This window comes from Triticum aestivum, chromosome 5A (assembly GCF_018294505.1).
Source record: "Triticum aestivum cultivar Chinese Spring chromosome 5A, IWGSC CS RefSeq v2.1, whole genome shotgun sequence".
Taxonomy (NCBI): domain Eukaryota; kingdom Viridiplantae; phylum Streptophyta; class Magnoliopsida; order Poales; family Poaceae; genus Triticum; species Triticum aestivum.
The window spans coordinates 323,631,244-323,643,392 of record NC_057806.1 but is presented as its reverse complement, the minus strand read 5'-3'; positions in this window follow the sequence as shown (position 1 = coordinate 323,643,392).

The following is a 12,149-nucleotide window of genomic DNA, read 5'->3' as shown; positions in this document are numbered from 1 at the left end:
GAGTTGCCTCTTGGCATGGCCGAGCTCGTTCTCGGACCGTGCAAGGTTTTGCTTCAGCATCTCCACCTCCGCAGTTAGTGCAGCGGAGGCCAGCAGCGAAGCCTGCATACGCATATTGACTTGATTATGTTAGACTCCTACGAATGTTATTAGATCCTCTATTTGGCTTTTCTTTCCGAACACCGAACAGAGCATCAGGGGCTACTGTCTATGCGGTAATATTTTTTATTCTTTACTTACCTCAAAGCCTGTTAGAAGGCTGGCATAGGCTTCAGTCAGTCCGCTCTTGGGGGACTGAACCTTCTGGATCACCGCGCTCATAATAGTGTGGTGCTCCTCGTCGATGGAGGCGCCATTAAGCGTCTCCAGCAAATTGTCTGGTGCCTCCGGTTGGACGAAGGTCACCGGCTCGGTAGACTTGCTCCTCTTGGAAGGAGGCTGCCTATCGGAGTCCGGAACCATTGAAGGTGCCAGCGCGGTGTCCGGCTCAAAGCCAGACTTAGAGCCCTTGGGGGTTCTACCCCCTTCACGCCTGGAGTCCGGGAGGTCGCCTTGCGGCGCCTCCAGGGCCACCTCCTCCTGGCTTGGAACCTGCTGGGACAGCACCTCGGCGTCGTCCGTAGGGTGGGGGGAGGTAGCCGTCGGAAGCGAATTCACATCCGACGAATCCAGGGAACCGCTCGACGACACGTCGAGCCGGTCTTTGGGTGGACTGCATAAACATGTTCGACATAAGGAAAAGTTGTGCAATGGAGGAATACTATGAATCACTCTGGTATCCGGACACTTACGATCTCGCCAGGGGCTTGGCCCTATGCGGCCACTCCTCTTCGCCGTCGTCGGTGTTGGTGGAGCCGTCCGGAGGAAGGGTTTTCCCCTTCTTGGACCCTTCGGCCTCCCCAGTTGGGGCGGCCTTCCTTCTCTTCTCTCCCCCCGCTGGAGGGGGAGAGGTCTCTTCTTCCTCCTCCTCCTCTTCATGGGAGGAGTCCGTCTTGGAGTCGTGGATGATGAATCCGACACCCCCAGGCGCCGGGCACTCTTTTGAGTCCCCGTGGCCTTCTTCTTGGCCTTCTTCTCCGGCACCACATAGGGTGCCGGAACCAGCAGCTTCGCCAAGCGAGCGTCCGCTGGGCCTTCGGGCGAAGGAGCCGGATAGTTGATCTGTCCGGATGTCTCCTGCCAATCCTGTCAAAGGTGAGGGAGCTTAGATCCCGCATGGAGTCAAACTATGAAAAACTAATACCCTGTAAAAGGTAAAAACAGCTTACCGCACGAGCGCGACGCTGCGTGCTGAATCCGCGATCCTCGGTAGCGGATGCGGGGGCCTCGGCGCCCTTGAAAAGCACCTTCCAGGCATCTTCGTACGTCATGTCGAAGATCCTGCTCAGAGTTCGGTGCTGCGCCGGGTCGAATTCCCACAGGTTGAAAGCCCGTTGTTGACACGGGAGGATCCGGCGGATGAGCATAACCTGGACTACGTTGACAAGTTTGAGCTTCTTGTCCACCAGGGTTTGGACGCATGTTTGGAGTCCGGTCAGCTCTCCTTCTTTACCCCACGACAGGCCCGTCTCTTTCCAGGAGGTGAGCCGCGTAGGGGGTCCGGATCGGAACTCGGGGGCTGCGACCCATTCAGGGTCGCGCGGCTCGGTGATGTAAAACCACCCCGATTGCCACCCCTTTAGGGACTCCACGAAGGAGCCCTCGGGCCATAGGACGTTGGGCATCTTGCCCACCATGGCGCCTCCGCACTCCGTCTGGGTGCCGCGCACCACCTTCGGCTTGACGTTGAAAGTCTCGAGCCATAAGCCGAAATGGGGGCGGATGCAGAAGAAAGCCTCGCACACGACGATAAACACCAAGATGTTGAGGACAAAGTTTGGGGCCAGATCGTGGAAATCCAGGCCATAGTAGAACATGAGCCCCCGGACAAATGGGTGGAGAGGGAAGCCCAGTCCGTGGAGGAAATGGGGGAGGAACACCACCCTCTCATGGGGCCTAGGGGTGGGGATGAGCTGCCCCTCCTCGGGAAGCCGGTGCCCAATGTCGTTAGACAAGTATCCGGCCTTCCTCAGTCTTTTGATGTGTCCCTCCGTGACGGAGGAGACCATCCACTTGCCTCCCGCTCCGGACACGGCTGGAGAAGGTTGAGGTGGGGTGTGCGGACTTGGGCGTTGGAGCTCGAGTACGCGGAAATGGATAGGCAAAGGAGGAAGAAGGCGTGGATGAAAAGGTGGATCCTTATCCCCTTATATGGGCGGACACGACTATGCGCCCCCACCAGCCTGGTAAAACTCGCTTATCTCCCAAGCGCCGTAGTCAATGGCGCGGTTGGGTTACCCACACCTGTATTGATGAGAATCCCGGAATAAGTGGACACGATTTCTGCTTTAACAAGACGTGCCAAGGAAACCGCCTCGCTAAACGCGCTGAGGTGGGACAGTAAAACGATTCGAATAAAGACTTGGTCGTGGTGTGATGTCAAGCTATAGAATACATCAGCAGATTAGATTTGTGTAAATATTATTCTCTCTATGGCAATATGTGGGAACTTATTTTGCAGAGCCGGACACTACCTTTGTGTTCAAAATCTTCTATGAAGTACTTGGAGGAGGAACCCGCCTTGCAATGCCGAAGACAATCTACGCGCCGGACTCGTCGTCATTGAAGCCTGGTTCAGGGGCTACTGAGGGAGTCCTGGATTAGGGGGTGTCCGGATGGCCAGACTATACCTTCGGCCGGATTCCTGGACTATGAAGATACGAGATTGAAAACTTCGTCCCGTGTCCGGAAGGGACTTTCCTTGGCGTAGAAGGCAAGCTTGGCGATACAGATATGTAGATCTCCTACCATTGTAACCGACTCTGTGTAACCCTAGCCCTCTCCAGTGTCTATATAAACCGGAGAGTTTTAGTCTGTAGGACGAAGAACAATCATACCATAGGCTAGCTTCTAGGGTTTAGCCTCTCTGATCTCGTGGTAGATCTACTCTTGTACTACCCATATCATCAATATTAATCAAGAAGGACGTAGGGTTTTACCTCCATCAAGAGGGCCCGAACCTGGGTAAAACATCGTGGTAGATCCGCCGGTTTTGACACCGACAACGACCATCACCAGGATGATGGGGCTAGGGGCTTCCAGGAGCCTCGCACCATCGCTTGCATCCTAGGCGGCGCTCAGGCCCCAGCCTCCCATCGCATCTTCAAGCAGTTCGCGCGTGAGGTGAACGCGGCCCTCCCCAAGCTTGAGGCAACACGTCCACTCAGGTGGTCCAAGTACACCATCACCTTTAGCTCTTCCGACCAGCTCAAGTGTGCGGCAACTGCCGGTGCCCTTCCAATGCTCTGCTCGACTACCATTAGCAATGTGCTCGTCACCAAGACACTCATCGATGGTGATGCGGGGCTCAATGTCCTTTCCATCGAGACGTTCGACCGTCTCCAAGTGCCTATGACCAGCTGCAGCCCACCAAGCCTTTCTCAGGAGTAACCGACGGCTCTACCACCCCGATAGGGCAGATCCGCCTCCCTGTCACCTTCGGCACCCGCCACAACTACCGCATTGAGCTCATCGACTTCGACGCCGCCCACATTCGCCTCCTGTACAACGCCATCCTCGGGTATCCGACCCTGGCCAAGTTCATGCCAGTGACCCACCATGGCTACAATGTCCTCAAGATGCCAAGAAGCTGCGGCGTCATCATGGTCGCCTGCGAAGAGAATAATGTGGTGTGCTCTCTTGAGCGTGCCTACCAGGCTGGGGCGGTCGAGGACCTGGACAACAAGGGTGTTGTCTACCTTCCTGAGGCTGTCCCCAAGAAGAAGAAGTAGCTACTCCGCCAAGGACTTCAGGAGGGCAGGGCGCCCGGTGGTGCTGCCTCAAGCTCTCCGCCCACTGACGAGGCGCCTTCCCCTCTCGCATAGGAAGGCGCGCCCGGGGCCCCTCTCAAGATGGGATTGGGGGCTCTCCTCTGGAGGGCCTTCGACCTGACTAGCATCATGAGGGAGGCATTCGGGCACCATGTGGAGGCATGCTTCAACGCGTGCTTCTGTGAGGAAAGCGCATGGCGCGAGGCGCCAGGCGCTCAGGAGTTCATGACCAAGGCAACCGAGGAGCTTCAGGTGGCAAGAGCCATGCGAGGTGACCCTCGCCTGCCACCCTGCGCAGCTCCCTGCCCCGGCGAGGACAGTGAGCTGCGCGCCTGCATCAACATCCCTGGGCTCAACAGGGCCGCGTCTCAGGAGCTCTTCTGGCCATCCCACATTGGCCGGTGCAAGGGCCCACCTCACAGCTATGTCTGCATGCCCTTCGGCTTGTCGAACAGGGGTGCTGTGCATCAGCGCCACATGCGGGGCGTCCTGGCAGCTCATGAGGCCGGGCACCAGGAGATCCTGACAGAGATGGCGATAGATCCTCGCGAGCCCCCGAGCCTCCAGAGCCTCCCGAGGTTCAGGACCTGGGCGGCTCATGAGGGGCGACTTCTGCAACACGCGTCTTCGGCTACTCCAACATCTACTCAGCAACGGTGTCAGGTGACATCTTTTGGTTTGTCCGACTGGGGGCACCCCTCGGGCTGCATCATCCCCAAGCCGCGTGGGTCTGCCCCTACAGCATGTATCCTTCTTGCATCTATCAGAACTTGCTTTACCTTCAATCATTAGTTGCTTTATGATTATCACCTACTTTCCTGGTGTTCTATCGCCCTTTGCGGCCTTCCCGCGCTGCTGACCTACCTCTTGCTCGTCCTGCAACGGGGGCTACACATGCTGGCACGGCGCCTGTGCTCGGGTCCGGCCCTGCAGCGCTGACAAATCTGAGAGATCGAGCTCTGGCTCACGGTCTGCCCCGCGCACGTCACCTCACCAGGTCCTCAGTGCCTTCATCTTCTTATGGAATGATCAGCGGCAGGACAGCAAGCGTGGTCATGTGTCATGTTCTCCTCCTTGGACTAACTCGCAGAAACCTCCGGAGCCTAACTTCAGCGGGTCCGCCGGCCACCCCTTTTTCACGCAATTCACTTGCACGTTAAAGGGGGAGCTCCCGAGCATAGCGCCTCAGGAGCTCCTACTGGCTCTCGAGCCCTCACCCCCTGGCCTTGACCATGGCAGCACGACCTCGCATACCAGTAGAGGTTGAGCCTCGCTCAAGGGCCGGGACCCGAGGATGTAGAGCACCTGGATGAGTGAGGAAAGGGGCAGGCCAGCATGAGCCCTACCTAGAAGCATCACCACTAAGGCACGATCAGGCACTGCGCAAGAAAATCGTTGCAGGCTCACTGAGATAAGTCATTCTCACGTATTGGCGTGAACTTCACGACCCGATCCCTCGACTCACACAACCTCGCTCGGGCAATGTCGCTTTCCTTTTCAGCCTTCAGGGAGCTACTTGCACGCCAAAGGGGGCCTCTTGAGCATCGCTCCTCAGGAGCTCTCACCGAACATCGGGCCACTCACCTCCTGACCTTGACCACGGCATCGCGACCTGGCATACCAGTGACGGCTAAAGCCTGCCTAGGGACTGGGTCCTGACGGCGTAGAGCGCTAAGCTACCGCGAGAACGAAAAGGGGGAACGTGTCGGAGCGAGATACAAAGTTTTTGACATTGCACTAGGAAAGATAGCATTTAAGCAAAAGTTCTATAGTTTTTTACATGCCCCCACGGGGCCTATCACAATTCTGCGCAGGGAAACAAAAGCAGACCTCGAAGGACCCCGGCCGCTGGGTATCACCGACGACACCGGGCGAACGCCGCAACCGTGCCCCTGGAGCGGCGAGAGCTCGGTGGCACGCAGCTGTCGTCACTGGACTCCGGAGATGATGTAATCATGCCTAGTTATGTACCCAATATTATTGCACCGTCGAAAAAGGTCACGCCTGAGAAGGAGGTATGGGAGTCCGGTTCTAGAAAATATGTCATACCAGCACAACGTGGAGAAGCAGCTGGCATGTGGAGAAGAGGTGCACGTATACTTGGACCTGGGCCGCATGCAAATCGACAGAAGATACACTGTTCAGTTAAATATCAATCAACAGTGACACCACCAAAGCAAGATATCATGCCAAACTTTCGGACTCCCCCGCGTTGGAATTAATCATCTTCGCGGTGGTAGTAGGAAACCATGCACGTGAAGGTTTCCTAGTTACATGGAAAGTCTACTAGTTTGATTCTAGCCGAGTCCTAGTTTATTTAGTTTCGTCAAGTACGGTTTGTGTTCTTGTGAGTTTTGGGCTTAGCCTAGGTTGCCTGTGTGCCGGGGTACTGATCCACGAACACCTATGGGACCGGCGGACCGGGTCCCTTTCGGTTCGGCGGGGGCGGAGGTGTTCGTGGATCAGTACCCCGGCATCTTTGCCGCGCGAGGTAGGGGGTGTCGAGGTTGTGTGAACCAGATCCGGCGTTCTCGCGAGCTAGATCTTCATCATCTTCATCAACATGCCGCCAAAGAAGAAGGTTTCGGAGGCGGCTGCTCCGTCCGCGTCGAACCCACCATCGCCGGAGCAAACGGCTGGTGGGGCGGGCGCCGGCGGAAGAACGCGCGTCGACGAGGGAGCTCACGGTGTTGCCAGGTCCAAGGACAAGGCCGCGCTGCCCATCGGCGGCGTAGCCGGCTCCCACAACGACCGGGCGCACTCCAAGACCTCGGCGTCCGTGCATGCACCGCGCCCATCTCAGGAGGCGCGGGACCGGCAGCGTCATGGTACTCACAGTACCATGCGTTCGCTAGACCAAGATCGAGCTGGTGGATCTCGGAGCGCTCAGGATCACCATGCACGTCAACTTGCTGGCGCGAGCGAGACACGGTCGCCTGGACGGGGTACTGCTCCTTCTAACGTAGTTAGAAGTCTGAGCATATCCCGCTCCTCGCACCGTTCGCCACCGCCACCCGCCACTGCAGCAGAAGCTTTGGCGCGAGCTCAGCTGCTCCTAGACTACCCTCCAGCAGCGGACAAGATCGACGACTGGAGGGCCACCATCCAGACTCATCGGCTTTGCCAACGGCGACAATCCACGGCAGCCGAGCACGTCGCAGCCGCGGCAAGCCAGCCAGGCACGAGCCAGAGACGACAAGACTGGTGGGGGTGCAACTACTGTGCACTCTCCGCCCCGAAGGCCAAGATCGCCGACTCGCTGGATCCACCTCGACAGCGACTCCACCGTGTCGTCAGATCCGCGAGCTCATCGCGATCAGCGCCAAGTTCTTCAAGAACGAAAACAAGAAGACGCTCATACTCGCATCGAGCGCCAAAGAGAAGCGCGACGTCAATCAAACCAGCGCGCTGGGCCCTCTGTTGACATGCATGCGCCAGGGGAACCAGGCGACTTGCCGTACGCAGTAGGTTGCCCCGCGTTCACTCATGAGCTGCGGCAAGTCTAGTGGCCCAGCACGAAGAATTTCAAACTAGATGTACCGGAGAAGTACGACGGCAAGTCGCATCCGTCGGAGTTCCTCAGCATCTACACCATCGCGGTGCAGGCTTCCGGGGGGCGAGACGACAAGATCCTTGCCAACTACTTCCCGTTGGTCCTCAAGCCCAACATCAGGTCCTGGCTCATGCACTTGCCGGACAACTCCATATCCTCCTGGGCTGATTTATGCCATCAGTTTGTCGGCGCCTTTACAGGCGGCCACAAACCTCATGGCCAAGAGAGTGATCTTCATCTGCTCGTCCAGAAGGAAGGAGAGCCTCTGCGCAAGTACATTCAGAGGTTCAACCGTGTACATTATAACATCCCAGACGTCCACCCCGCCGCGGTCATCAGCGCGTTCCATCAGAACGTGCGTAACCGCAGGATGCGGGAGGAGATGGCGATGTGCAGGATCAGAGACGTCAGCGAGCTATACGCCCTGGCCGACAAGTGTGCACGCATTGAGGAAGGAAGGAGACTCCCCGGAGAGAATGCAGGAGCGGGAGGATCTGACAGCGAAGATGCTGCCCCGACAAAGAAAAACTAGCGGCGCAACAGGAAGAAGAAAGGCAAAGAGGTGCTAGTCGTTGAGCAGTCCGGCAATGAAGGTGGCACCAAGAAGGCTATAGTTGGTATCTCCGGCAAGGAAGTTGCCACGTGCACCAACTGTCAGGCTATGACAGTCGCCGACAAGCAGGACGGCTCCGACAAGCAATACTGCAAGATTCACCGTACCAAGGGTCATGACCTCCAGAGTTGCAAGAAGGTCGAGCAGCTTGTCCAGCAGCAAAAGGCTGAGTACGAGCGGCGAGACAAGGAGAGGGCCCAAGGTGGTGCTGCAGAATCCGGCAAGAAGCGTGCCGGCCGGGGAGGACGCCGCGGCAAAGCCAAGCAGCGGCAAGGAGACAGACCTCCCCGCGGCCGCGACAACGATGAAGACGACGACGACGACGAAGACGTGGATAATGTCGAGACCAGTGAGCAGGAGTTTCAGAAAGCCACAGAGGTCTTGTGCGTTGACGGTGGTGCCTCTCTGCATACTTCACACCGCCAACTCAAGCAATGGGTGCGGGAAGTCAACGCAGCAGAGCCACCTGTCGAATCACGCAAACTTCTGAAATGGTCCAGCACGCCTATCATCTTCGACATTGAGGACCACCCTGATCGCACAACTGTGGTCGGGTGTTTGCCGATGTTGGTTTCACCAACTATCCGCAACCTCAAGGTCACCAAGATGCTAGTTGACGGCGGGGCCGGCTTGAACCTGATCTCCTCCGCTGTACTCCAGAAACTCCAGATCCCCGACAGCGAGCTCGAAGAAACCGGCACATTCCAAGGAATCAATCCGGGAAGGAGCAAGCCGAAGGGAAAAGTCACGCTGCCAGTAACGTTTGGCAGCGAGCTGAACTTCAGGACTGACAGGGTCACTTTTGACGTTGCCGATATTCCATTGCCTTACAATGGGATACTTGGCCGTCCAGCACTCGCCAAGTTCATGGCAGCCTCTTATTATGCATACAACATGCTGAAGATGCCAGGTTCGATAAGCGTCATTTCTGTCCCCGGCGACAAGAAGGATGCTCTTATCTGTGCCGACAAGATCTACCGGGAAGCAGCAGCCGCAGCAAATCGCAAGCCACTTGCCGCTGAAGCTCCCGGGGGGAAGAAGACCAAGTCCGGCAAGAGTTCTGATGCCCACTCCGGCAAGCGCACCTCTTCAGAGTGTTGCGCTGCCATCGAGGACGCACCATCGAGCTCCACCGGCAAGTGTAAGAAGACGATGGCAGCTCCGCCAGAGACGAAGAAGGTGTCCGCCAAGGAGGACGGCACTGATGGTACCTTCACCATCAGTGCCACTCTCGACCTTAAATAGGAAAGCGCGCTCGTTGCTTTCCTGCGGGCGAATGTCAACGTGTTTGCGTGGCAACCGTCCGACATCCCCGGTGTTCCCAGGAAAGTGATTGAGCACCACCTTGCCGTTTGTCCTCATGCGCGGCCCGTCAAGCAGAAGGTCAGGAAACAGGCAGTGGAGCGCCAAGAGTTCATTGCAGAAGAAATCAAGAAATTGGAAGCATCAGGCCTTGTTAGAGGAGTGCTCCATCCCACGTGGTTAGCCAATCCTGTAGTCGTGCGCAAGGCAAACGGGAAATGGAGACTCTGTATCGATTTTACCGATGTTAACAAAGCTTGTCCCAAAGACCCATTTCCTTTGCCGCGCATTGACCAAATTTGTTGACTCCACAGCAGGATGTGATTTGCTTTCATTTCTTGACGCATACTCAGGATACCATCAGATCTTCATGGCAGAAGAGGATGAGGAGAAGACCGCATTTATTACTCCATGTGGCACGTATTGTTTCGTACGGATGCCTTTCGCATTAAAAAATGCTAGTTCAACATTTGCAAGGGTAGTTCATGTCGCTCTTGAGCCGCAAATACACAGAAATGTAGAAGCTTACATGGATGATATAGTGGTCAAGAGCAAGGACAGAGCAACTTTGATTCAAGATTTAGACGAGACCTTTGCAAATCTGCGCAAAATCAGCCTCAAGCTCAACCCAGAGAAGTGTGTGTTTGGAGTTCCTTCCGGCAAGCTTCTCGGGTTCTTTGTGTCTCAGCGGGGAATTGAAGCCAATCCCGACAAGATCAAAGCCATTGAGCAGATTGGAGCACCCAAGCGCGTCAAGGATGTACAAAGACTTGCCGGTTGTGTGGCTGCTCTCAGCAGGTTTATCTCTCGGTCAACTGAGCGTGCCCTGCCGTTTTTCAAATTATTGAAAAAGGCAGGTCCAATGAGATGGACTCCGGAAGCGGAGGCTGCGCTGCAAGACTTGAAGAGGTACCTGTCCTCCCCCCCCCCCCAATACTTGTCGCACCTAAGCCACAAGAGAAGTTGCTGCTCTATATAGCGGCAACCAATCAAGTGGTTAGTGCTGCGTTAGTAGCGGAGAGGGAGGCAGGTGATGAGCCTGCAACCACGGCAAGCACATCCAGCGACAAGCAGGGGGCTTCCCCGACAAGCTCTGGTCCCAACAAAGATTGCGCAGATGCACGACGAGATACAGAAGAAGATGGTGCAGCGCCCAGTTTACTTTGTCAGCTCCCTTCTGCAGGGGGCTAGGTCAAGGTACTCTGGTGTGCAGAAATTGCTTTTCGGCCTTCTCATGGCCTCAAGAAAGCTGCGCCATTACTTCCAAGCACATGAGATCACAGTTGTCACTCGCTTTCCGCTGAAGAGGATACTGCAGAATCCAGAAGCGACAGGCAGGATTGTTGAGTGGGCACTGGAACTGTCAAGCTTTGGCCTCAAATTTGAAAGTACTTCAACTATACAGAGCAGAGCATTGGCAGAATTTATAGCAGAATGGACGCCAACACCAGATGAAGAAATTCCAGAAATGAGCATCCCCGACAAGGAAGCAAACAAAGAGTGGCTGATGTACTTTGATGGTGTCTTTTCGCTGCAAGGCGCCATCGCTGGTGTGCTGCTTGTCGCACCCACCGGAGAGCACCTCAAGTACGTAGTCCAAATGCACTTTCCCAAGGAGCAAGCAACAAATAATACTGCAGAGTATGAAGGCTTGCTTGCCGGTCTCCGGATCGCGGCAGACCTTGGGATCAAGAAGCTCATTGTCAGGGGTGACTCGCAGCTTGTCTTCCGTCAAGTAAACAAGAATTATCAGAGTCCGTTGATGGAAGTTTACATCGATGAAGTGAGAAAGCTAGAAGAGCATTTTGACGGCCTGCAGATGGAACATGTTCCAAGAGCTCAAAACGCCATTGCAGATGGCCTGTCAAAGTGCGCCGCACTTAAGTTACCTGTGGAACCAGGGATCTTTGTGCTCAAGCTGACTCAACTGTCCATAACACCATCAACTGGACAGAGCAAAAAGAGGAAGTTGATTTCTGGTGACTATTTGCCGGCAGAGCTTCCCGAAGCCGCCGCCAAGAAGGTCCCCAAGATCAACACCAAGAGCACTGCGGAGCAGTCTGCTCCGGCAAGCCCTAGGGTTTGTTCCGATGAAGCAGAAGCTCCCGACAAGTTTTGCTCCGGCAAGCTTGCCGGGGAACGTCACGCTCCGGCAGAGCCGCAGGTTCTTGTCGTAGAAGCGGATGTTCCTGCAGCAGTCGCCAAGATCAACACCAAGAGCGCTGAGGAGCAATCTGCTCCGGCAAGCCCTAGGGTTTGCTCCATTGTAGCAGAAGCTCCCGACAAGTTTTGCTCCGGCAAGCGTGCCGGGGAACGTCAAGCTCCGGTAGAGACCCAGGTTCTCGCCGTAGAAGCGGACGTTCCCACAGCCGCATATTCGCCTTTAGTCCTTGTTGTCGAGCCACAAGCTCCAGCATGGGCGCAGCAGATTGTCCATTTCCTTCAGACAGGAGAACTTCCCGAAGAGCAAGAAGAAGCGGAAAGAGTAGCCCGGCAATCAAGTATGTACCAGTTTTTTGACAAGACACTGTACAGAAGAAGATTCAACGGTGTGAAATTGAAGTGTATTCACCGGGAAGACGGACAGAAGCTGTTGGCAGAGATACATGGAGGCATATGTGGTCACCACATTGGCGCAAGAGCACTTGTCGGCAAAGTGTTCCGGCAAGGTTTCTTCTGGCCAACAGCCCTCCAGGATGCAACTGCACAAGTAACCAAGTGTGAAGCGTGCCAGTTTCATTCCAAGCAGATACATCAACCAGCTCAAGCTCTCCAGACGATCCCTTTATCCTGGCCGTTTTCGGTCTGGGGG